Source organism: Heterocephalus glaber, unplaced genomic scaffold (assembly GCF_053883595.1).
Source record: "Heterocephalus glaber isolate CG9 unplaced genomic scaffold, H.glaber_assembly_v1.0 deba00001719, whole genome shotgun sequence".
Classification (NCBI taxonomy): Eukaryota; Metazoa; Chordata; class Mammalia; order Rodentia; family Bathyergidae; genus Heterocephalus; species Heterocephalus glaber.
Window position 1 is genome coordinate 7,073,684 of NW_028258432.1, and position 24,700 is coordinate 7,098,383.

Genomic DNA, 24,700 nt, shown 5'->3' on the forward strand with positions numbered 1-24,700 from the left:
CCACCTAAGACCATATGAGGGTTTAGGGGGACATCTAGATACAAACTATAACATTCTGAAAGAGAAGTGGCATCCACTTCACAATATGATCAGACATGGTAAGCCTTCTAATTCCAATAAGGCCACTACAGAATCCCGCAAAAAAGAATTTGCAGAATTCATGAAGGCAGAAGGATATATCACTTGATAAGTGTTCAAATGTGATGAAACAGGGCTCTTCTGGAAGAAGATGCCAAACAGAACCTATGTCACACAGGAAGAAAAGGCACTGCTGGGGCACAAGCCCACAAAGGATGGATTGACCCTTTTGGTGTATGCAAAAGCAAGTGGCAATCTGAAGATTAAGCCACTACTCGTGTACCATTCCCAGACTCCTCCTCATGTATTCAAGGAACAGGATGTGAACAAGGCCAGACTGTCATATGGAGGGCCAGTGCAAAAGCTTGAGTTGCAAGGCAGTTGTTCGTGGAATGGCTACATGAGGTGTTCACACCCACCATTAAGAAATATCTTTTTGGTAGCTGACTGCCTGAAAGGTGCCTTCTTCTGATGGCCAATGCCCTGGCACACCTTCCAGCCTTGGTAGATGATATGGATGCTGAATAAAGGTCAAGTTCCTCACCTCCAACATGACATTTCTTCTGCAGCCCATGGACCAGAAAGTGATCTGCACCTTCAAGAATGTGTACACGAAGGCACTCTTCACCAGGTGTTGCTTTTTTTTCCTTGAATTCTTTTATTGGTACATTTTAGGTAAACAATACATTTACATTTACCAGTGGGTGCTTATACCTGTACATGATGTATCTTGGTTCTTATTTTTTTCCCCATTACCTGTGCGCCCTTCACCCCCTCCACCCTTCCCTATTCACATAGATTTTGTTTCCATTTTTTTCTTTTCCTCATAATTTTTCGTTTCCTTTCTTTCCTTTCCCCTTCCCCTCTGGACCTTTTCTTCCTATTTCAAATTATCAATTATTTGTTTTAATCATTTTAATTCTTATTTACACTTTCAGTTTCTCACACTAGAGAAACTATTCAGTATTTACACATGTGTGTCCTATTTATTTCACTTAAGAATATGGCCTCAATATGCATCCATTCAGCTATAAATGTCTCTAGTTTGTCATTCTTTATGGCTGAGTACTACTCCGTTTTATAAAAAAAACCACATCTGCTTTATCCATTTTCCAGTCGATGGGCACTTGGGGCTGTTTCCAAGCTTTCACTATTACAAACTGTGCCACTATAAACATGGGTGCACATATGTTGCTGTGGTATGATTCTTTTAATTCTTTGGGAAAGATACCTAGCAAGGGAATAGCTGGGTCAAGTGGGACCTCTAGCCCTAGTTCTTTGAGGTATCTCCACACTGATTTCCACAGTGGTTGCGCCTGTCTACACTCCCACCAACAATGGAGAAGGGTTCCTTTCTCCCCATACCCCCGCCAGCATTTGTTATTGGTTGATTTCTTGATACCAGCCATTCTTTCTGGGGTGAGGTGGAATCTCAGTGTTGTTTTCATCTGCATTTCTCAAATGACCAGTGATGTTGAAGATTTTTTCATGTGTTCATTTGCTGCTTTTACTTGTTTGTGTGAGAAATGTCCGTTTCAGGTGCCCATTTTTTAATTGGGTTTTTGAATTTAGGGGGTCTGATTTTTTTCAGTCCTTTGTCTGAGGTATAGCTGCTAAAATTTTTTTCCCACATTGTAGGTTGTCTGTTAGCTCTATTGGTGGTTTCTCTTGCAGCACAGAAGCTTTTTAATAAGATGAGATCCCAGTTGTTGATTCCTTGTGCTAGTTCCCGTGCTACTGAAGTTTTGTTCATAGAGTCTTTTCCTATGCCAGTGTCTTCAAGAGTTCTACCTAACTTATCTTCCAGCAACTTTAGTGTTTGTCTTAATATTTACATCTTTAATCCACTTCCTTCTTAGTTTAGTGCATGGTGATAGGTATGGATCTAGTTTTAATCTTTGGCAGGTTGAAATCCAGTTTTTCCAACACCATTTATTAAATAGCCTATCTTTCCTCCAGTGAGCGTCATTGGCTCCTTTGTCAAAGATGAGGTGGCTGAGTGTGTCTTCCACCAGGTGTTTTAATGTCACTGAAACGTCTTTGACTTTGAAAGCGTCCTCGAAAAAACATTTCAATGTTTTCTACTGCATCAACCTTATTGACAGGCCTGAGAAGATGTCACGTACCAGACCTTAAACTGAACCTGAGGAAACTGGAGCCAAGAATGTGTCACTGAATATGACTTTGAACGATCTGATGCCCAGGTAGTAGAGGAGATTTTCCCTGGGAAAGAGCATGAGTCTAGGTGTCAGTGGTGCTGACTCAGAGGAGCTTGTTGATGACCATGAGGAGCTGATGACAAGAACTTACTGAACTCCAGAGTGAGCAGCAGAAGGTGGTTGTTGTGGAGCATTCCACTGAGGAAGAGGAAGACAGGGAGGCGGGTTAGCAGTGGTGTGATAAAATCCATTATGAAAAAATGGAATGAGTGTCAAGATTGTTTTGAGAAGCACCAGCCCAACATAATTGTTAAGAAGAGTGTTGAATCTGATGAAAGAGAACATAGTCTCTCATTTCCGGTGGGTTATGCAGGCCAGGAAAAAACAAGTGACAGACTTTTTGTCAAAATTGACCCTGCAGCTAAGAGACAAAGAAGAAAGGAAACCCCTGAAGGAGATTTTCTAGTTGTCCTATGGAAGTGAACTCTCCCTCCAAATGATAACATCCTCCCCACCCACCTACTTGTCTTCCATGCCAGAAGTCACCTCAGGCAAAGTTGTTGTTCTCTTTCTTCATACTGTAAGGTACTGAACTTTGTTTCCTATTTTTGTGGTTAAAAAATACATATGGTTCAGAACAGATTAACCTTATTTACGTTGAACCTTGTGGGAAAATTTGATTTGGTTCATGACCAAAATCAGTTCATGACCACATTCTTGGGGATCAGAACAGATTAACCTTATTTATAATGAACCTTAGGGGAAATTTGATTTGGTTTACAACCAATTAGGTTTGCAACCAGAATCGTGTAATGGGGTAGGTTGGTGAATACAGTTACCCCTGTATTATAGTTGGAAAGCTCCCAGGTTGGGCTGTGGGTTAGACTATAATCCATATATGTAGAAGTGTCCCTGGTATAAGTTCTAGGTTCTTTAAGTCCTTTTCCAATGCCTGAGCAATAAGATGGAGCCATCTCTAAAACCCCATGGGAAAACTAAGTATATTGCTGTTTTTCCTTCTTTCTTTTTTTTTTTGGTACCAGGAATCGAACTCAGGAACTTGTGCTTGCTTGCAAGGCAGGCGGCAGAACCACTGAGCTAAATTCCTAGCCCTGCTGTTTTTCTTTTGAGATGAAATTTTCCCATTCAAAGGCAAATAAGAATTAGAAGCCTAGGTGGAGAAGAATAGGAAAAAAAAAGTCTGAAGTCCCAAGACTGAGAATCAATTTTTGTCTGCTGGACTTTGGGAGAGCATTGTATATCGATCTGCTCCTAGAGGGTGGATTGGGACTGTAACCTTATTAGCAAGGCAGAGGTCTTCTACCTTTTGATCTCTCAAAGGATTTATTCTGGGGAGGATGGGAATATTGCAAGGGAACTGACAAGGTCGCAAAAGGCCATGTTTGAGAAACCTGTCTAGGAGAGGCTGGAGATATTCAGTCTTTTTCTTTGATAATACATTGTTTTCAGTTTAAAACCAGGATCTTTTAGTTTTATAACCATTTGTGTTGCTGAATTTGCCTTCCCAGTTACTTCACTATACCATGTGACAGGATCTACTTGCTGACTAATTAGGCCAAGGAACTCTGGTGTAGTCTTAAGGGTCAAAATCTGTTTTGCCTTTTGCTAGTTGGGAATAGCTCCCAATTTTAATAGTAAATTTCTACCTGATAAGGGAGTAGGACACCACGTGACAATTTAAAATTCATAGTTGAATATTTGACCTTTGAATTGACATGTGAAGCAGGAGTAAAGCTCTAACTAGGGCTCCCTTCTGTCTCCATTATGGCTATAGATTTAGAAGAGGGGTTACTTGAGATCTCTTTCTGTCTTTTTCATCAGATTGGGCAGTGAGGCTTTTGGCTGGCCTAGCCCCTCTTTGAGTAAGGACATTCAGTCTTCCAGTGTGATGGATCAGTCACATCACCCACCAGAAACAGAGCAGGGCCTGGTCAGTGAAACAGTACAGTCGTATGCCCAATGTCTGGTTCCCTTGCATTTCAAATAGAAACTTTTTCCTTGATTAACCTTGAGTTTTCCTTTGGACAGCTTGGGTGTGCTTAAAGTACTGCCAGTTGCAGTGGCCATAATTTTGGTGATCAATCTTCCTCTCAGTTCTTTTTGTTTTTACCCTCTTCCACATCTGGATTGTTGAACACAGAAAAGGCTGTGTCCAGCAGTTGGGTTGAAGGTGTCTGTGGATCCATCTGTTGGTTTTGTAATTTGTGCCAAATATCTGGGGCTTATTGTCCATTGAAATATTATTCCATTAGGGCATGTCCCTCTTTGGAAGATGTATCTAAGTTGGCATATTTATAGAAAGCCTCTTGCAACCCACTATGAAAGACGGCTAGATTTTCCTCTTTGCCCTGTGTAATCTCTCTCACCTTTCATCGTTAAACAGGGTTTTCTAATGCATCTTTTCGTCATAATCTTAAACTCAGGTCTAGCCCACTTGCAGTATTATAGCCTTAGTTTGGTTCTGTCAGAGGGACAGTTACCTCTCCTGGGTGATTGATGTCTCTTTCTGCAGCATATTGTTCATCTGCATTTCTCCTCGCTTCCTGTAGGATTCTTTGCTTTTCAACTGGGACCCAGTAGTAGCCAGGACAAAGTAGACATTTTATCTTGAAAGATCAAAAGCTATAGAGAGTGTTTGAAAGACATCTGCAAACCTACTAGAATCTTCTGAGAATTGGTCCAAACATTCTTTGCATTATTGGATGTCTGCCTCTGAAAGAAACCTGTGCTCAGTCTCCTTGACCCCTGTAACATCTCAGGTGCAGGAGGGGCTATGTGTTAGAAGAGTCAGCAGTTCCCCTCCGTGTATGTCCTGCACGGCTTCAATCTGCCTGAAAATCACAAGAACTATGGGGCCTTGGACGTCTCTGGGCAGCTAGTTATTGGTGGAGTTTCTGAAGCACTAGGAGAGGGTGGCACTGGTGGATTGGTCTGAGGAGACTGTCCATTAACCACTGGGAGAGAACCACATTCCCCTGAGAGGCAGGTAATAGTCTGAAGAGGGAGTCAACAATGATATCAACCTCTGGTTCTGGGGCCTCTTTAAGTACTGTGTCCTGGGACTTTGCAAAGGGATGATTTTTGGTAGAGAACTATAAAAGCCTGAATGTAAGGGATCTGAGACTGTTTTCCTTCTCTTTTGCAGGAAAGATCTCATTGAAGAATAGTATTATAATTTAGACTGCAATTTCCTGGCCATTTCTCCCCATGTCCTACTTTATACAGTGGGTAGCTGTATTACAGTTGATGATAAGGTGGTTTTTTTTTTTCAGATTATCTTTCTTTTTTTGGTACTGGGGATTGAACTTGGGTCCTTGCTCTTGTGGGGCAGACAGCAGAACCACTGAGTTAAATTCCCAGCCCTTCAGATTATCAATAGGGGTCAAATTGTTTCCAGTTATTAAGGATACAACCCAATGGTGAAATCAGTGGATTTAGTAGAATGTTTCCCATGGTGCTTTGTGGGACGTATGGAGACAACAGAGAGAAGACTAGGTCTGGGTGTCTTCAGGTGGATATCCCTACAGGAAAGAGGTCTGTTGAACTCTGGAGCATCTCCAGAGAGACTCATGTTTCTTACCAGATGTCTTTAGCGAAGCTGGTGGCACCAGCACCCTTTAGTTCCTTAGGTGTCTCCACAGAAAGAAGTCTGTGTTCTGGAGTCCTCCTGAAGACTTCTCCACAGGAGGATAGAAACCTGTTGAGCTATGGGGTATCCCTCCTGCAGACTCAAATTTTCCACCAGATGTCTCTGGTGAAGCAGGTGGCACTGTATCAGTGCCTGTAATTCCTTAGATCTCTCCATAGCCTATGGACCACTCTGACTCCTTGAAGACCAGGATAGAGTCCTCTACTGGTGGCTACATCTAACCAACTGTCAGATTAGTATTCTTCCCATTTAAACAATAAAGGAAGATTTGGCATGATGGAGAGCTTGACAGCTCATTGCAACTGGAGGAAAGAACAGTATAGTACAACTTATCAGTTAGAGCCATGAATAAAATCTGTTCAAGGAGAAATGCTAAGAGAAGTTTTGGTCTCATGAAGGCAGAAGATACAAGTAAGAAGTAAATACCTATTTAAGCAGGAGATCAAGTCATTTATGTCCCCCAGAGAGAATGAGAAAACTCAACAAAATATCAGGAAGAAGTGTGGGAGCATAAGAGACATTAAAACTTTACATTGTACACACAAAACACACCTGCACGGTGTGTGGAATTATCTTGTGCCCCTTGGAGCCTAACATGCTCTATTTCACAACTGGGATGTTCTGTCAGCACACTCCTTAATGGCTTTTAGCTCTCTGAACTATGCTGGCAATGAGTGACCAGAGTCACAAAGGGCAAATACATGGAAAAGAAAAGAGACATGGAAGAAGAAGAAAAGAATTTTCCCCAAAAGGTGTCTCACCTCCTGGCTGTGCTCATCAAGACATCCATACCAAGACACAATATAAAATTTTGATAGGTAGAAGAGAGAATGGTGAAAGTCATAAGAGAAAAGAGTTGTCATATACAAGGAGTCACCAGTAAGATTTTAGGCAGGTTTGTCATGAGAAACTTTAGAAGCTAGAAGGAAAGTATGTTCAAAATGCTAAAAGAAACATACTTCATATCAAGACTTCTGTAGCAAAACTATGCTTCAAAAGTGAGGAAGAAATTAAGACATTCTGAGATCAACAAAACATGAATAAGTTTGTTACTGCCCTACAAGCAATGTGTAAGGGAGTTGTGTAGGTTGAAATGAAAGGACACTATAGACAGTAACTCAAACTGAAATGAGAGAACAAAGATCTCAATAAAGTTAAATATATGGAAAGTTATAAAAGATAATATTATCGTAACAACAGTTTGTATCTCCTCTCTTGTTTTCTGTATGGTTTAAGAGACTAATACATTTTTTAAAATTATTAATCTAAAAGTTATTATAACTTTGATTTGTATCTTAGTTATTTTTTTTTTATTACTGAGACAAAATACAGTACTGGACACCCAAAGTTAAGAGAGGAAAGATTGAATTCAGCTCAGTTTGTAGAGATTTCAGTCATATCTAGTCAGCTGGCTCCAAGGCAGGCTAGTATAGCAGAGGGGCATTGCAGAGGAGAAACAGTCCATGCTGTGGTGGGCAAGAAAGCAGCAAGCAGCAGCAAGCCTCCCTTCTTTTTGTCCCTTTGTATTCCATCCAGGCTATGAGCCTATTGATTGGGGTCTATGTCCTTAATCTACGTTCACACCCTTAATCCACATTCACATATCCTAATCCAGCTACCTTCAGAATTCTCCACCGTGCATGAGGCTTTGGCAGGGGGGTGGGCATTTAAATACAAACTCTAACAGTTTGTAAATCCACGTTTTATTTTCTTCATAATCAAGAGATTAATGAATTTAAAAGATTATTTATTTTGGGAGGCACAACATGTATAAAACTGTAATTATATGATACCAGCAACTGAAAAGGGTGGGTGTGGAGCTGTTAAAGAGGTTTTTTTGAATTACTTTACAGTTAAACTACTATACATTTAGAGGATTTTGATTTTAAGATGTCAGATGTAATCCATGGTAACCACAAAAAAATCTGCAGAATGTAGACAAAAGGAAATGAGAAAGAAACAAATATTACATTACAAAATATTTAACAACAAAAGTTTGTAATGCAGAAAATGGACCAAAGAACCCTCTAAGGTAGACAGAAACTAAATAGCAAAATGGTACAAATAACTCACTTCTTAATACTATTTGCCTTCAATGTTAATGAATTAAACTCTCCAAAAGATATTTACATAATAGATAAAAACAAGTGATCCACCTGTGTGCTTTCTACAAGAGAATCACTTTAGATTAAGACACACAAACAGATGCCAATACCAATCAAAAGAAAGTGAGGCAGCTATACTAAAATGACACAGAATATACTTTAAATCTAAAAAGTTTACAAAGATAAAGGACATTATATATTAAAAGATTTACTAAAGTAGGTGAACACAACAGCTGTAGACATTTACATGTCTAGTGACATTGTCAGAATAAATGAAGGAAGAGTATGACATGGAGAAGTAGACAGTACTGGAATAATTAGAGACTTCAATACTCCCCTCTGAACAATGAATAGAGCAACAAGTTGTTGTGTGTGATAATTACTAATGTATGATATTTATATTACACATATGTAAGGAAATTGAGCACTTAACACAGGAAAAACTATGTCTATGTTTATGACATATGCAGAGTTCCTAGCAATAAAAGCATATTCATTCACCTCAGATGCTCATGGGACATTTTTCAGGACAGACCATATGATAATCCACAAATTAAGTTTCAGTATGTTGTAAAAGATAATATACAAATTATATTCTCTGACTAATTAGGATGGGATTAGCAATCACTAACATTGAAAATATGAAAATTCACAAAATTTTAAAAAAAATTCATTAAATGTTCATTAGATAAGAAATTAAAGGGGAAACTAGAAAATAATAAAGATGAATGAAAATGATAACAACCTACCAAAATTTGCGGGATACAGCCAAAGCAATAAAAAGGGGCAGCAAAGGCATCAAAAATGACTATAAATGCTTACCTTAGAAAATGACCTAACGTCTCAAATTAACAACTTAACTTTATAACCTAAGGAACTGGAAAGAGAAGAGAAAGTTAGCAGAAGGGAGGAAACAAAAGATTGGAGATAAATCAAATTGAGAATAAACAAAAACAGTGAAATAAATAGTTATTGTTTTGAAAAGAACAATAGAATTGATGGAACCTTTCTCTTTGTGGACTAAGAATTAAATCAGTAAAATTAGGAATAAAAGTGTAGATATTACTAGTGATTCTATAGAAATAAAAAGGATTATAAGAATGTAGTATAAAAAATTGCATACTGATAAATTGGGTAATCTAGATGAACAAATTTCTAAAAACATAAAATTTATAAAATCCAAATCAGAAACAAAAATTGCAGTAGACTTATAACTAATTGGAAGATTGAATCAGCAGTGGGAAATCTTGGTTAATAAAGTTTTCAATTTGATTTTTTGATGAGTTTTACCAAACATTTTAAGGACTAGTAAAAGTATTTCTAAAGGAATTTTAAGACAACAGTGAAACAGAAGGAATACTTTATAAATCATTTTATTACCTTGATATTAAAGCTAGACAGACACTACAAGAAAACTATAGAATAAAGTCCTTCATAATCATTTTGAGAAAAAACTCCATAAAATAGCAACAAAACAAATTTAGCAGCATATTAATAGGATAATATTCCATGACCAAGTCATCATATTTTAAACATATCATTTAAGGAATTTTTTTTCCATCACTGGGACAAAGTAACCCACATGTGCAACTAGAGACATTTATTTTGGCTCACAGTTTCAGTGGTTCAGCTCCAATGAAGAAAAAGCATGTTAGATAAGGCCTGGGGGAGGAAGCAAAGAGATAGAGAAGGAGGCAGGGACAAGAATGTACCTTTCCAGATCATACCACCTGCCAGGCCATACCTCCTGACAGCATAGTCAGCTACTGAACTGTGAAACTAATGAAAAGTATGGTACTCTCATGATCCAATCATGTTCCAAATACATGAGCTTTTGGGGGAACATTTCAGATCTCATTTTATATTTAGTTACAGAATTTAGGAAATCAGAGTGACCAACAAGTGAAACACGAAGATTTAGTTAGGTACCCACCAGCTCAGGGGACTCCTATCCAAAGGAAGGTCTCGAGTTTTATACATGTTGTGAAGGGGGTTTGGTCTACCTAATGGCACAGAACTTGTAGACAAAAGCAGAACAAAAGCTGTCAGTCAAGCTGTGACAGCTTTGCTACTGAGTATATCTTGGTGGCCTTGGTCAGGTAAAAATAGGATCTTATGAGAAAAGGGAGTTGTGAACAGGGACAAAGTTACTAATTTTATTTGTAATAGAACAGAGAACAACAGCTGGTAGGGAGGGAGAAGTCTAGAGAGAATTGCTTAGATGGGGGAAACTTGTTTGCTTTTTTCTTTTTAAGTCCTGCTTCAATAGCAATATGCGCATGAATCAGTGTGACACACATTAACAGAATGAAGAAAAACCCTAGTGTTCATCTCAAAGAAAAAAATTAAAAATAAAAAAAATTCATCCTTTCATCATAAAGCCCTGAACAAACTAAGAATAGGAAGAAACTCAACCTCAACATTGTATGAATCATTCCTAAAAATCTATGGTGAGTATAATACTCAGTGGTAAAAAATTGGGACCTTTTCTTGTAGTAACAGGAATAATACAAAGATGCTCACTTTTACATCTGTTCATCATAATTCTAGATTTTCTAGCCAGAACAATTTAGCAAGAAAAAGAATTAAGAGATATCAGCTGGAAAGAGAGAAATTGCTTGTGTTCACAGACAATAAAATCTTTATGTAGAAAACTGAAGATTCTATGCACACACACACATACACACAAAGTTTGTTTATAGTAATAATTTAATTCAGCAAAGTAGCAAGATACAAAGTTAACCTTTAGAAATCATTTGTATTTCTGTAATGACAGTTTGAAAAACAAATCACAGAAGCAATTCCATTTATGGTAGCATTAAAAAAATAATTAGGAATTAATCAAGGAGGCAAGACTGTTCACTGAAAACTAGAAAGTATTGAAAGAAATTGAAGACATAAATTGATCTAAACATCTCATATTGATGAATTGGGAGACTTAATATTGTTAAAATGTTAATGCTACCCAAAGGGTCTACAGATTCAGTGTAATATCTATCAAAATCCAAATGAACTTTTTTGGAGGGGCAGAAATTAAAAAAAAACTTATTCTGAAATTTTATGTGGGACTTCTGCAGACCCCATATTTACACCAGTCTTCAAAATGAAGAACAAGACTTTCTGATTTCAAAACTTACTATAAAGTTGCAGTAATCAAAACAGCATAGTACTGTCATAAAGATGAAAACACAGGCCAATAAAATAGAATAGAAAGCCTAGAAATAAACCTTGCATATATAGTGAAATGATTTTTGACAAAGATATTGGTAAAATTCAATGGGGAGAAGGACACTTTTTAACAAACAATGCTGAGAAAACTATATTTCACATGCAAAAGAATGACTTGATCCTACCAACACCCACATACAAAAGCTACCTCAAAATAAATTAATGATACAAATATAAAACCTAAAACAAAACCCAGAATAGAACATAGGGCAACGTTTCATGATGGATTTGGCAATGATTTTGTGGATATAACACCAGAGGCAGAGGAAATGAAAGAAAAAAATAGAGAAGAAATTGGACTGCTATAACAAAAATGGGAAAATGATAATTGTTGACCAGGTATAGAGAAATTGGGACTTTAGTGCACTGTTGGCAGAATTGTTAAGTTATATAGCTAGTGTGGAAAATGATATGGAGGGTCTTTAAAAAAGAAAAGTAGGAATTAACCATATGATTCCACAATTCCGCTTCTGTATATATGTTAGAAAGACATGAAAGCAGAATCTTCAGTTGATGATTGTACACTCATGTTAACACCAGCATTACTCATAGCAGTTAAAATGTGGAAGCAACCTGGTGTCCGTGGAAGGATGAATGGAAAAATAGAATGTTATGTGTACTTACAATGCAGTATTATTAACCCTTATAAAAGGAAATTCTGACATGATAAATCATGGTTGAATCTTGAGGGCATTTAAGTGAGAGAACAGTCACAAAAAGATAGATGCTGTATGATACACTTATATGAGGTACTCAGAATTGTCCAAAACAGAGACAGAAAGTAGGATGGTGGTTGCTAGGAGCTGGGATCTGGAAGAGTAGAGTTATTGTTAGTGGATGTAATTTTAGTTTTATAAGATGAAAAGAATTATGGCTATGATGATGATGGTTGCACAACATTATGAATGCATGTGATCCTTTTAAAGTGTACACTTAAAAGTTGTTAAGCTGATAAATTTTGTATCATGTGTATTTTACCACAATAAACGTGGAATGAAAGTGACAGTGTCTGCCATAATCTATGTGAATTGTGTAACTATGACACTTTTTTTTTTTTAAATCACGTGTACAATTTTCCTGATGGACTTCTAAGTTAAAAACAGCATTGTGGGCAGTCAGTAACCTAAGTATATTAAGGAATTATCTCCTTTTTCTCTTCTTCTGTATTTACTTGTATAACTTTATGTGTATGTATACGTCTGTATTTAAGTGTATGTAGTTAGGTATGTTTACATCTATTATTTGTGTTAGATATTTGTGCATAAATATGTGTACAGATAGATGACCCAGAAAATCTACCCAAAGACTTAGAATTAATAATCAAATTTTGTAATATAGCAGGATACAAAAATCAGTAGCATTCCTGTACACTAATAATGGACCCCCTGAGAAATTAATTAGGAAAAAATACCATTCATAATAGCACCACGAAAAATCAAATACTTAGAAATTAACATAGCTAGGAAGTGAAATGCCACTACAAAGAAAACTGTAGTTCTCTGTAAATAGAAATCAAAGAGGACATCAGAAATGGGAAGATATCCCCTGTTCTTGGATAGACAGAACCAATATATTCAAAATGGCCATACTTCCAAAATTGATATACAGACTAGCATAATCCCAAACAAAATATCAACAGCATTCTTCACAGAACAGGAGAAAACAGTTATAAAATTTATATGGAACTAGAAGAGACCCAGAATAGCATGAGCAATCCTGCGTAACAAGAGTAAAGCTTGAAGCTTTACAATCCTGGACCTGAAATTATATTACAAGTGATAAAAACAGCACAGTACTGGCACAAAAACAGATGCGAAGATCAGTGGTACAAAATAGAGGATGTAGAAACAACCCCAAGCACTTCAACTATTTGACCTTGACAAGGAGCCCCACCCCCATACACTGGAAGAAAGATACCCTCTTTAATAAATGGTGTTGGAGAAACTGGCAGTTCACTTACAGAAGATTAAATCTAGACCCATATCTCTCATCATATACTAAAGTAAAATCAGAATGAATCAGAGAACTAAATGTTAAACAGAAACAACCTGCTGAAAGGTAAAACTTTTGAAGTCATAGGTGTAGTCAAGGAGTTTCTGAACAATACCCTGGTTGCACAAGGATTAGTACTTAGCATCAACAAAGAGCATCATATCAAATTAAAAGACTTTTTTTTTTTTTTTTTTTTTCCCCACAGAAAAACAACCAGCAGAGTGAAAGGACAGCCTACAGACTAGGAGAAAACTTAGCCATCAGGAATATATAAAGAACTCAAAAACATTAAACCTCTGAAAATAAAAGACCCAATCAAAAAATGGGCAAGTGAGATGAATAGACACATAACAGAAGAATTACAGTGGCCAATAAGTACATGAAGGAATGGTCAGTATTGCTGGCTGTTAGAGAAATGCAAATTAAAACATCTCTGGGATTCAATCTTATCCCAGAAAGAATGGCCATCATCAAGAAATCAAATAGTAACAAATGCTTGTGAGGCTCTCGGGTGAAAATGGAACCCATCTACATTGTTGTTGGAAATATAAACTAGAAGAACCACTATGGAAATCAGTATGGAGGTTCCTCAAAAATCTGAAGCTAGAAATTCCATTTGACCCAGCTATTCCCTTTCTAGATGTCTTCCCACAAGAGATAAAGGATATATTACAGTGATGCCTGTATACCCCTGTTTATAACAGCATAATTCATAATAGCTAAATCCTGTAAGCAGCCTATATGTCCAGTGTCATATGAATGAATAAAGAAAAGGTATTTATACACAGTGGAGTACTACTCTGCCATAAAGATAAATTTGACTCATTTGTATGAAAGTGGATGCATCTTGAGACCATGTTAAGTGAGATAAATTGGACACTTGAGCTTAAATATTGCACAGTTTCTCTTACATGAGAGTCCTAAATTGTAAATAACAAAATAAAAGATAATAGAAAGTAGGCAGATGAAGCTTTCTCACATGCAAGGGGGATTAATGTATGGAAGTAAAAGAGGGAGAAAAGGGGTGCAAAAAGGAATTCAGATGTATTATGTACTTGTATCAATTCCACATAAGAAATGTAAACATTGGGGACTGCAAACATGTATTAATAAAAATAAAAGATGAATATATGTATGGAGAAAGCATATATGCATATTGTATATATGTCTACAGACATACAAAATACATTTTATGTAGTTTCAGAAAGCACATGCTTTGTGTATTTTAATATGTCTTTCAAGTGTTTAGTATCTTGACATATGGAAAGTGCTTGATAAATGCTATCACCAACTGTGGGAATCCCATTTCTGGTCTTTCTACCAGAAAGTCCCATTGTTGCACTTGGGGTAAAGTGGGCTTTTTGGTATTCTGGATGGTTGGAAGCAAAAGTATAATTCTAACTCTAGGGAAATGACTTTGCTTTAAGAACTAGGACATCTCAGGGCATATGTCTGAGTATGTTTTTTACAGAATGGCATCAAGTTATCACATATAAAAAGTTAATATTGCTACAGGACTTTAGCTTCTGACATGGTCTTCCCTTACAAGAAATTACTGGCAACTAGTGTTCTCATTCAGTGCTCATATACTGTGAGATTTGCAGTAGCTTTTCTACTTTGTTTTTTTCTGCATTGTTTATTGGTACATTTTTGGTATACAATACAGTTACATTCATCATTGGGATCTTGTACCTTTACACGATGTATCTGGTTCTTATTCTTTTCCCTTTCCTCTGACCTCCCTTCACCCCCTCCATCCTTCTGTATTTGCAAAGACTTTGTTTCCATTTTTCTCCTTTTCTCATATTTTTCTTTTCCCTTCTTTCCTTTCCCCATCACTCTTACTTCCCCTACTCCTTTAGACCTTTTCTTCCTATTACACAATATCAATTATACATTTTTAAAATTACAGTATCAAAATTTAGAGGACATTACCACAGATTTTACAGAATTTAAAAGGATATAGAAAGCATATTACAAAAATCTTTCTTGAAATAAATTTGACAACTTCTAAGAAGTACCTTGGAACACATATTAATGAAACTGATTCTGGAGGTAACATAAAATTTGAATAGTACCTATTAAAGTATATTCCTAGCTTGAAAACCTACCTATATGAAAACAATAGGCTCATAATACATTTTAACTGATGAATTATATCAAACATTTAAAGCAGAAAAAAGGAACACTTCTCCCCTCATTTTAGGAAATCAACATTGTGCTAATCCTAAAACTGGATAAAGATAATAGAAAAGTATAAACATAGATAAAAATTTGTTTAACAAAACAAACTACTAGAAGTCCGATCTGGCAGGATGTAGAAAGTGGTTTTGTTATAGGGATGGCAGTGTTGGTTCAGCATTGGAAGATCCACCCCCGTAAGTCATCGTTTTAACAAAGGAAAGGAAAAAGCCATGTGATCCTATCAGTAGTTGCAGAAAAAGTATTGGACTAAATTCTACAGCTGTTTATGGTAGAAGCTATCAGGAGATTACAAGTAGAACAGAGCCTTCTCAACAGATCAAAGACATGTACTCCATACTTCAGCAAAAATGCCTCATATGAATGGAAAGGATACAATGCTTTCTCCCTAAGGTGGGGAACAAGGGCAGATATGTGTACCCTTCATCTATCCATTAAACTTTGAAACATAGGCCCAAACCAAAATAGTCTGGCAATAAAAATAAACAAATAGCATAGGATTGGCAAGGTAGAAGTAAAATCTTTATATGTAGATGAAATGATCATCTACAGAGAAAGTACTAAGAAATCTCTAGGAGCTCTAGAACTTGTATTTGAATTTAGCAGGATTAGAAAACACAAGGTATATATAAGAATTCAGGTCTATGTATACTTGCTATAAATGAAGAATTGGATATGGAAATTTAAAAGTTTATGTATGAGTACAAAGGACCTAAAAAAAGTAAAAAAAAAAAAGTATTGGAAGACATTTATTACCTAATCTTTTTTTTTGGTACTGGGGATCAAACTCAGGACCTTGTGCTTGTGAGGCAGGTGGCGGAACCACTGAGCTAAATCCCCAGCCCTTAGTACCTAATTTTAAGACTTCCTCCAAAGCTACAGTTATCAAGGCAGTGTTGGTGTAAGGAAAGACATATAGATCATTGGAATAAAACAGAAAATCTGGAAATAGAACCATACATATATAGTCCACTAAGTTTTGAAAGATTATTTAACATTAACATTTTATAGAACATAAACTCAACTCAAGAGCAAGGAAAAGTGTTTTCAGCAACACCTCTTATCTGTATGTAAAAAATTAACCTCAACACTTTATTTCCATACATAAAGATAACTTGAAAGGATCCATGAACCCAAATATGAAAGACTAAAACTATAAAACTTTAAGAAGAAATTATAAGGAAAAATGTTCATGAATTTAGAGTGGGCAAGAATTTCCTAGGATACAAAAAACATGATGTACAAAAGAAAAAATTGATAAAAGATTTCATCAAAATTTAGAACTTTAAATGACATTGTTAAGAAAATGAACAGTAGTCCTTAAACAGACCATATTTATAATACATATAACCTATGGCCAGAATATATAAAGAACTGTTACAGCTCATTAATAAACAACTCAATTAAAAAGTAGACACAAGAAGATGATAAATAGCCAGTACAGCACAAGGAAAGGTATGCAACACTAGAAACAGAAAAATATTAATCAGTACTATAACAAGATCGTATTATGCACTCATTAGGGAGATGAAGTTAAAAGTTTTAAAAGAACAGATGTCAGCTTAGGTGTGAACCAGTTAGAACTTTTGAGTACTGCTAATATGAATGTAAGATGATAAAACCATTTTGGAAAACAGTATACAAATTAGTTGTATTACTGTTAAGAACCAACAGTTCTTTTCTTAAGTTTTTACTTAAGAGTAATGAAAACACATGTTCACAATAGATTTGTACATACAAGTTGACTATCCCTTATCTGAAATTTTTGGACCAGAAGTGTTTTAGATTTTAGTTTGAAATCCATTTGATCTGCAAAGAGAATAGCTACTTGGGCTTTCTTTTGGGTTCCTGTCACATGGAGTATTGTTTTCCACCCTTTAGCTTTCAGTCTGTGAGTTTCTTTTTGAATTAAGTGTGTTTCTTGTATGCATCATATTGTTGGATCTTGCTTCTTGACCCATTCTGCCAGTCTATTTCTTTTGAATGATGAATTGAAACCATTAACATCAATGGTTATAATGGGTACATATTGACTTATCATTGTCATGATTTTTTCTTTTTGTTGGATTCTCCCCCTTTACATTTAATTTCTTGTTGTGTCCAATGGGTTCATTCTGCAGGGCTTCCTGGGTTTGTGATTCTCCTTGACTTTTCCTAGGATATTGTCTTAGATTTTTTGGAGTGCTAGTTTGGTATTCATGAAGTTCCTAAGGTGCTCTTTGTCATGAAAGCATCTCATTTCTCCATCAATTTTGAAAGATAGTTTTGCAGGGTACATCAGTCTGGGTTGCAGGCTGTTTTCCTTTAGGTCTTGGAATACATCACTCCAAGCTCTTCTTGCCTTGAGGGTTTGAGTTGAGAAGTCTGCTGTGATTCTGATGGGCTTTCTTTTGTATATGATGTGTTTCTTTTCTCTAACTGCTTGTAGAACTTTGTTCTTCTGTTAGGTTTCTGGAATCTTAACAATTATATGCCTATGTGTAGATTTTTTTTGATCAAGGCTATTTGGAGTCATATACGCCTCGCTTATCTGTATGTCAAGTTCTTTTCCTGTGCTTGGGAAGTTTTCTGACATTACTTGTGTGAACATTTTTTTATATGTCATCTGCACTCCTATTTCTTCATTGATTCTGATCAGTCTTATGTTATTCTTCTTTGCATTGTCTAGCAACTGCTGGGTTGATGTCTCGTGGTCCTTTACAATTTTAAAGCAAATTTTCTTTTCCCGTTCACTAATTGTAATCTTATCTTCTATGTCTGAAATTCTGTCCTCACATTGGTTCATTCTGTTGCGTAAAATTTCAATGGAGTTTTTAATCTCCTGGAAATCTGTTTGCATCTGTTTTATGGATTCCATTTGTTTCCTGTGTTGGGATTCCATTGTGTTCCTTAGCTCCTCTATTTTTTTAATCTGTGTCCTCTCTAGATTTATTAATCATGTCTTGCACTATGGGTGCAATCTCTGCTGTTATCTGAGAAATTATTTCTGATTTCAGTTTTTCCAGATCCTGTTTTGTTGCCAGTTCACCAGTTCAGGGAGTCTAGGTGGTTTGAGTATCCGATTGTTCCATCTCCTTTCCCTTTGGGGTTGCTGTAGGTGATCTGGCAGTCTGGTTTTGAGGCTTGTTTATGTGTCTTCTCATTTTGACGGGGGTGGGGGGAGTTTGCTGCTGTCGTCCGCACAGTTCACCTTCTCTATACTGGGAGTGGTGCTATGGCGGCCTGGGAGTCTCCTCCTGGATGTTGGGATTGGCTCTCCTCCTCTGTGCTGGGAGCAGTGCTCTGGCAGCCCTGGAGCCTCCTCCTGGGAGCTGGAATTGGCTCACCTCCTCTGCGCTGGGTGGGGTGCTATGATGGCCCCTCTATACAGTTCGTAGAGGTTTCAATCCATAATAAGCTGGCTCCAAGCCAGAGATGATGAACAGGCATTGCAGAAGAGAAACCACATGGCATGCACAAGGTAGCAAAGGCAACAAGGGAGCAGCTTTTCTACTTTATATGGCCACCTCACTTTTGATAAAATATTACATACTTGCCTAAATACTATAACGCTTTAATCTAACTTAAATGTATAATTGGGAGTAGGGTTGTAGATGCAAGGAAACAGTTTCAGGAAAGCAAAACAAGTTTCTTTGAGGTTTTTCACTCACATGAAGAAATGTTTCTGTATTTGAGACTACTGTTTGGCAACAACAGTGAGTTTGTCCTTCCCTATTCTTCCGTTTGTTTATGTATTGAAAATAATGAAATTTGTAGGTTGATGCTTGTTACTTGAATCTTTAGCTGTTGATAATAGCTTCCTAAGTGGTCTTGTTACCTCCAGACCTGATCCTTTTCAGTGTGTGCTGGGTTGTGTGATTCTTCTAAAATTAGGTATTGCTTATTTTATTGTGTTTAACAATGTTATGCTTGTCAGCTTTTTATCACTGGGACAAATTCTTGACATATATAACTTAAAAGAAGATAAGTTTATTTTGGCTCACACTTTCAGGGGCTCCAGTCTATGGTTCACTGGCACCAAGACAAAAATATCCTAGTATAAGGGTATAGCTGAGGAAAGCTGCTCACCTTGTTGCAGTCAGAAAACAGAGTAAAGTGACAGAGGAAGAAGTTGGGGACAAGAATGTTTCCTTCCAGGTTATGGCTGCAGTAACCTGCTTACTCCAGGCAGGCCCCACATCCTGTAGTGCATTCATCTATGAGCTCATCAATGGATTAATCCAGGTGTCCACAAACCCTGTGCTATGGACCAGTAGCAGTCTGTGTCCTAATATGAACCTGTCCACACAGCAGTAGAAAAATCATTGCTCATCACTTGTATGCCTGATCTTAGCCTCCTATCAGATCAGTGTTGACATTAAATCCTCACCAGTTGCCCAGATGCTACTGTGAACTATGTATGAGAGGGATCTAGGTTGCATGCTTCTTAAGAAAATCTAAGGCCCGCTGATCTGAGGTGAACCTGAGGTGGGGGTGCTGCCACCAGAGAGTGACTGCAAATACAGATTAACATTAGCAAGAATTTTGACTGCATAGAGACCATAATAAATCAACTGCTTGCAGACTCACGTAAAACCTTATCAGTGAATGGCAGGTGACAAAATGCACCTTGTGGCAGGTTTTATAGTGGCAAGTGAGTTGATGTACTTCTGTTGTGCAGCCGCAGCTGGTGGGACACTTTTTAAGTCAAAATCTGTCGTTTATTTTAGTCCACGCATGGCCCACCTATTATTTTATTTACCACCACCACCCCCACACCCACACACCCTCACGCCTATCTATGTAAAAATTGTCTTCTATGGAACCCATCCCTGATGCCAAAACGTCACTGGATGAATCCATTGATGAGGTTGGTGGCCTCATCATCTAATCACCTTCCAAAAGCCCCATCTCTGAACTCGAGAGCTTTTTAGCAGTCATTATAATTCAACTTTTTAAACATCTGTTGAAAGTTTGATGCATTTTATATATTTTTGGACTTTGCCACATTCAACCCTTTAATGTCTTGTGATGCAGTTTTGGAACACCTGTAACAATAGACCGTAATGAAACATGTTCTGTTCAAATTCTTGTTCCTTGAATTCTTTTTGGTAACATATATAAAATTCATGCAAAAATTTTAAAAATTTCAATCTTTTGCACAAATGGATTAATTTTCCTCCCATTATAATACTATCCCCAGAATTCAAGAAATTCTTTTGATTTGGATAGTGGTGATTCCATATAATTGGTTGGTTGGTTTTGAATAATACATAGAATTATGTTTAAAAAATACTGCTGAGCACATGACGTACTGTGACTGTAATGTGTCCAGTGCCCCGTATACTTTATTTTTCATTCCCTTATCTCTGTCTTAGTGTATTTGGGCTGCTATAACAAAATTCAATAAACTGGATGTCTTAAACAACCAGCATTTGTTTATCTCAGTTCTCAAGGCTAAGAGACTTCTAAAATCAAGGTGTTGGCCAATACAGTTCCTGATGAGGGCTTTCTTGGCTTGAAGATGGCTGTCTGCTGCTTAATTCATCCTTAACCTGGTGGTGAAAGAGACAACAAACAAGTGGTCATCTATTAATATCCCTGAGGATCCCACTTTCATGATCTCATTTTGACCTAATTACCTCTCAAGGCCCTGTCACCAAATATTGTACCGTCACATTGGGGCTTAGGACTTCAACATAGGAATTTAAGGGGACGCAGTTCAGTCCCTACCACTGATCCATTGTCTTCACCCATTGTGACAAGCCTTATTTTTTTTTATTCATTCATTCCAACTCACTTTCCAACTCAGGTATTTTTATTTGCAACTTGTATTTGTGAAAATGTTTTTGGATGTGGTTTTAAGTTTTTATGTAACTCACTCTGGGGTGCAAATTTTTTTCTGTTTATGGATCCACTTCATTGCTTTTGATCATGGATTTTCTTTATATGCATACACTACATTACTTATTTATTCATGGTGATGTATAGCTAGTATGCCTCTGTCTTTGATAAGTGACAGTTTTTTTTTATAGCTATTTGAAACCTTTCCTGCTATACATAATCAAGATAGGCATTGCTGGCGTAGGAAATATACATGTCACTCTACTAGAGTAGTCCCTAAAATGTTGGCACCAGTTTGTACTCCTGGTAGCAGTGCATGACAGCTTTTAATCCACCATATTTTTTACTATTTGAAGTGATAACCATTAAATACTGTTAAGTGTTAGTCTTAAAAGATCCTGGAAATAATGTAGGATCCAAGAACATAAATTTTCTTAAACAGAAACTTGTCAGATTTTTGTATATTTATTCAGGTTTAACGTTGTATTAACTAATGGTGCAGTAAAGCCTCTCCATGTGAGGTAGAATTGTAATGACTTTAAATCTCATCCTGTTTAGTTAGTTCAACAATGAATATTGATAGTATTCTTTTAAATTCCTGACTTTTCTTGATGGGTACAAAGTAACTGACTGATTAGGTAGCTATATTTGCCAGAAAGGTAGAATTTTAAAAGGTGAATTAAGGAGAGAAAGACATTTTTAGGGTGCCACCACATCACTGCTAAATACTTTACTGATTGTTAACACCTGAAGTGTGACGTGTGGCCATTTATGTGATGTTGAGGTCATTCATTTGCCTGAATGTAATAGTTCTTTTATGAAAAAATATGTTTTCAGGTCAAGTAGAAATAAATTAGCCAGACATGTGAAGAAACACAAGGACCAACTGTTTTGGAGAAAAATATTATATATTAATTTCTATTTTTAATGTTGCTTTTTTCTTCTATTAGTGTTAAGAAGAAAAGAACGATTATAAATGGGCAGTGTCAAAATAACTGTTCTTGAAGTGAATATGCAGTGAATATACAGAGGTTTTATTCTAAGTAGAGTTGTTTGAAAAATGAGACTTTGGGAAAATGATGTAAGAAAGATTTATGTGTAATTGTTTTGATGGAAAATTCCCAGTTTCTAGTTGTCTGGTGATGTATTACAGTTTTTTAACCAAACAGACAAAAGACCAAGAATTTCTTTCAACTTTGAAAATGTAAATATTTTTAACAATTTGGGTAGCTGTTTCTCTAAACAAGGCAAAGATGAATTTCAAGTATAAGTGCTAACAAACTTGGCTTGAATTTCATGAGATAATGCAGATGAAAGTATTCACTGCTAGGTTTATAAGAAGCTTTGTTACTTGGAGCTTGGCATCTGGAGCTGCCAAGAAATTTGAAAGTAATTCTTGTTGGCTTTCTTCTCTGCCCTGTCTCAGAAACCACAACAGTGCCAAACACAGAAACTGGCCCCTCAAATTGTCAGGAAATTTCCTCTAACTTAGAATTAGTATTTCTAATAATGTGAATTTGCCTGTGTCATTAGCAAAAAAGTTAACCTGTGGATTTCATTTGTTAGAATCATCAAAAGAGCAGAACATGTTAATATTTTAAGGGACCTTAAACCAAAGACAGTCTGGCTAACCAAAATGTACTTTTTCAGATTTTACCCAACTTAAATAAAAAGAAATTTTTCAATTTAGTGTAATCCATTGTTACCTAGTTTAAAATTACTGAGAACATTAAATGATAAAGGCCATTAAGAACACCTGTTGCCAGATTTTTATCAGTGTGCTGTAACAAGGGAGATCTCACACTAGAATTAGGAGGCATTGTAATAAGAGAGCATGTGTTTGGGTTTAGATTGATTCTAAGGAGAGACTGTTGGAAGTAGAGCAGCTCTAGATTGGATGCTATCTAGAAGTGAGATCAGCTTGGTCATTGGATGCTTCTGCATCCTGTTTAGGAGTAGGAGTTGTGATACAGAGCTGGGACTCTTTGTAGCTGAGATGTAACCTTGGGCATATAATTTGTTTCCTTTTGGCCTTGCTACTGGCCCTGGTTACTGATCTGTTAGGGCTATCATAATTTGATTATCAGTAGGGCTTTTTTCCACTTTTGTGGTCCTTCTGTTTAGTCAAATTCAGTGTTTCAGATCGTTGTTCTGTGAAATTCATAAGTTTACCCTTGTTAGAATTCCACTGATTAGGAAATTATTTAGAAAACCTCATTTATTGTTGGACTGAGGTCAGTTCTTTATATAAACTTTTGGGTTTTTTTAAAGGTTAGCTAATTGAATCATCTGAAGCAAAAATGGCTGTGTACATTTGAGACTTTGGAGATCACATTTGAGTACTGTAACACTGGGAAATATTAAGGGACTGTTAACAAGAATTTGTAGTCCACTTCGTAACTGAGATTCAGGGTCCTCAAGTGTGGTTTTTGGTATCAGCACAAATTTTCTTTAGGTGTGACATCATGAGGCTTTCTGTCATCTTGCTATTTTTAGTTTAGTATCTAAAGAGTTGCTTAGTAGTTGAGTGTAATTGCCCATAAACCTACAGTGAGTTGAATTGACCCTGAAAAAAGTTCCTAAAATCTCAACCATTTGTTTGAGTGCATATTTTAGTGAAATGATGAGCAAATTGTATCCTGGTGTTAGATTCATATTACAGACTTACAGAACAATATTATAAATAGGAGCCTTCTGGGTATCATTGTTAAAGGTAACAAATGTCTCAGTAGTTCAGAAATATAAACTAGCAGAGAGAAAAGAAAATACCTTAGAATAAAAAAATAAGAGCATGCAAATTGAAACATGATAATCATTGGTTTTGGATATTAGGTCAAGTTCCCTGGGTCCTAGGTAGAAACTGACTCTTTCATGCTTCTTGATACAGAAGTATTGGATGGCAACTTTACCTTTTTCTAAGATCACCATCTTCTGAAAGATTCTTAAGAATCCCCTCTTGAGGTCTCTTGCTTACAGTCTTTCAGTAATTTGAGAGTGTGTTATGGCACTATAATTAGGAGCCATGGAGTGTTACTGTTCTATTAGTTCACAACAGAATTTGGCAGGTCATTTCTATGAAGTGTTCAAGTGCATTCTTTTTCCAGTGATGCTTCAGAATAGCAAGTCAGTTAATCTCAGAGTAAGTAGGACTGAGTAAGTATCTAGTGAGAGAAGATAATTCGTTCTGCTGGTGATTAAGTCTGGAAAATTAACCAGAATTAATAGAATGGAAAATGATGGAATATCTGTTGACCTGTAATACATATTTGATTCATAGGGAATCAGCCATTAATTACTGAGGTAGTTATTGAAACATAGAAGCAAATATTAATTTGAAATTTTAATTGTATCAGTTTTTTTATATGAGCAGTAGTCTGCCTTTCTCAACTTAATTATTGAACACATATTCAGTAACATTTGCACTTAACTTCTCTTTTGATTTG

The 24,700-nt window shown here is 36.5% G+C and overlaps 1 protein-coding gene across 4 annotated transcripts in view; it reads left to right on the forward strand.

The window, feature by feature from the left end:
- Positions 1 to 24,700, forward strand: part of Cdk8 (cyclin dependent kinase 8) — a 200,291-nt gene that overhangs the window by 61,333 nt on the left and 114,258 nt on the right. The window lies entirely within an intron of this gene.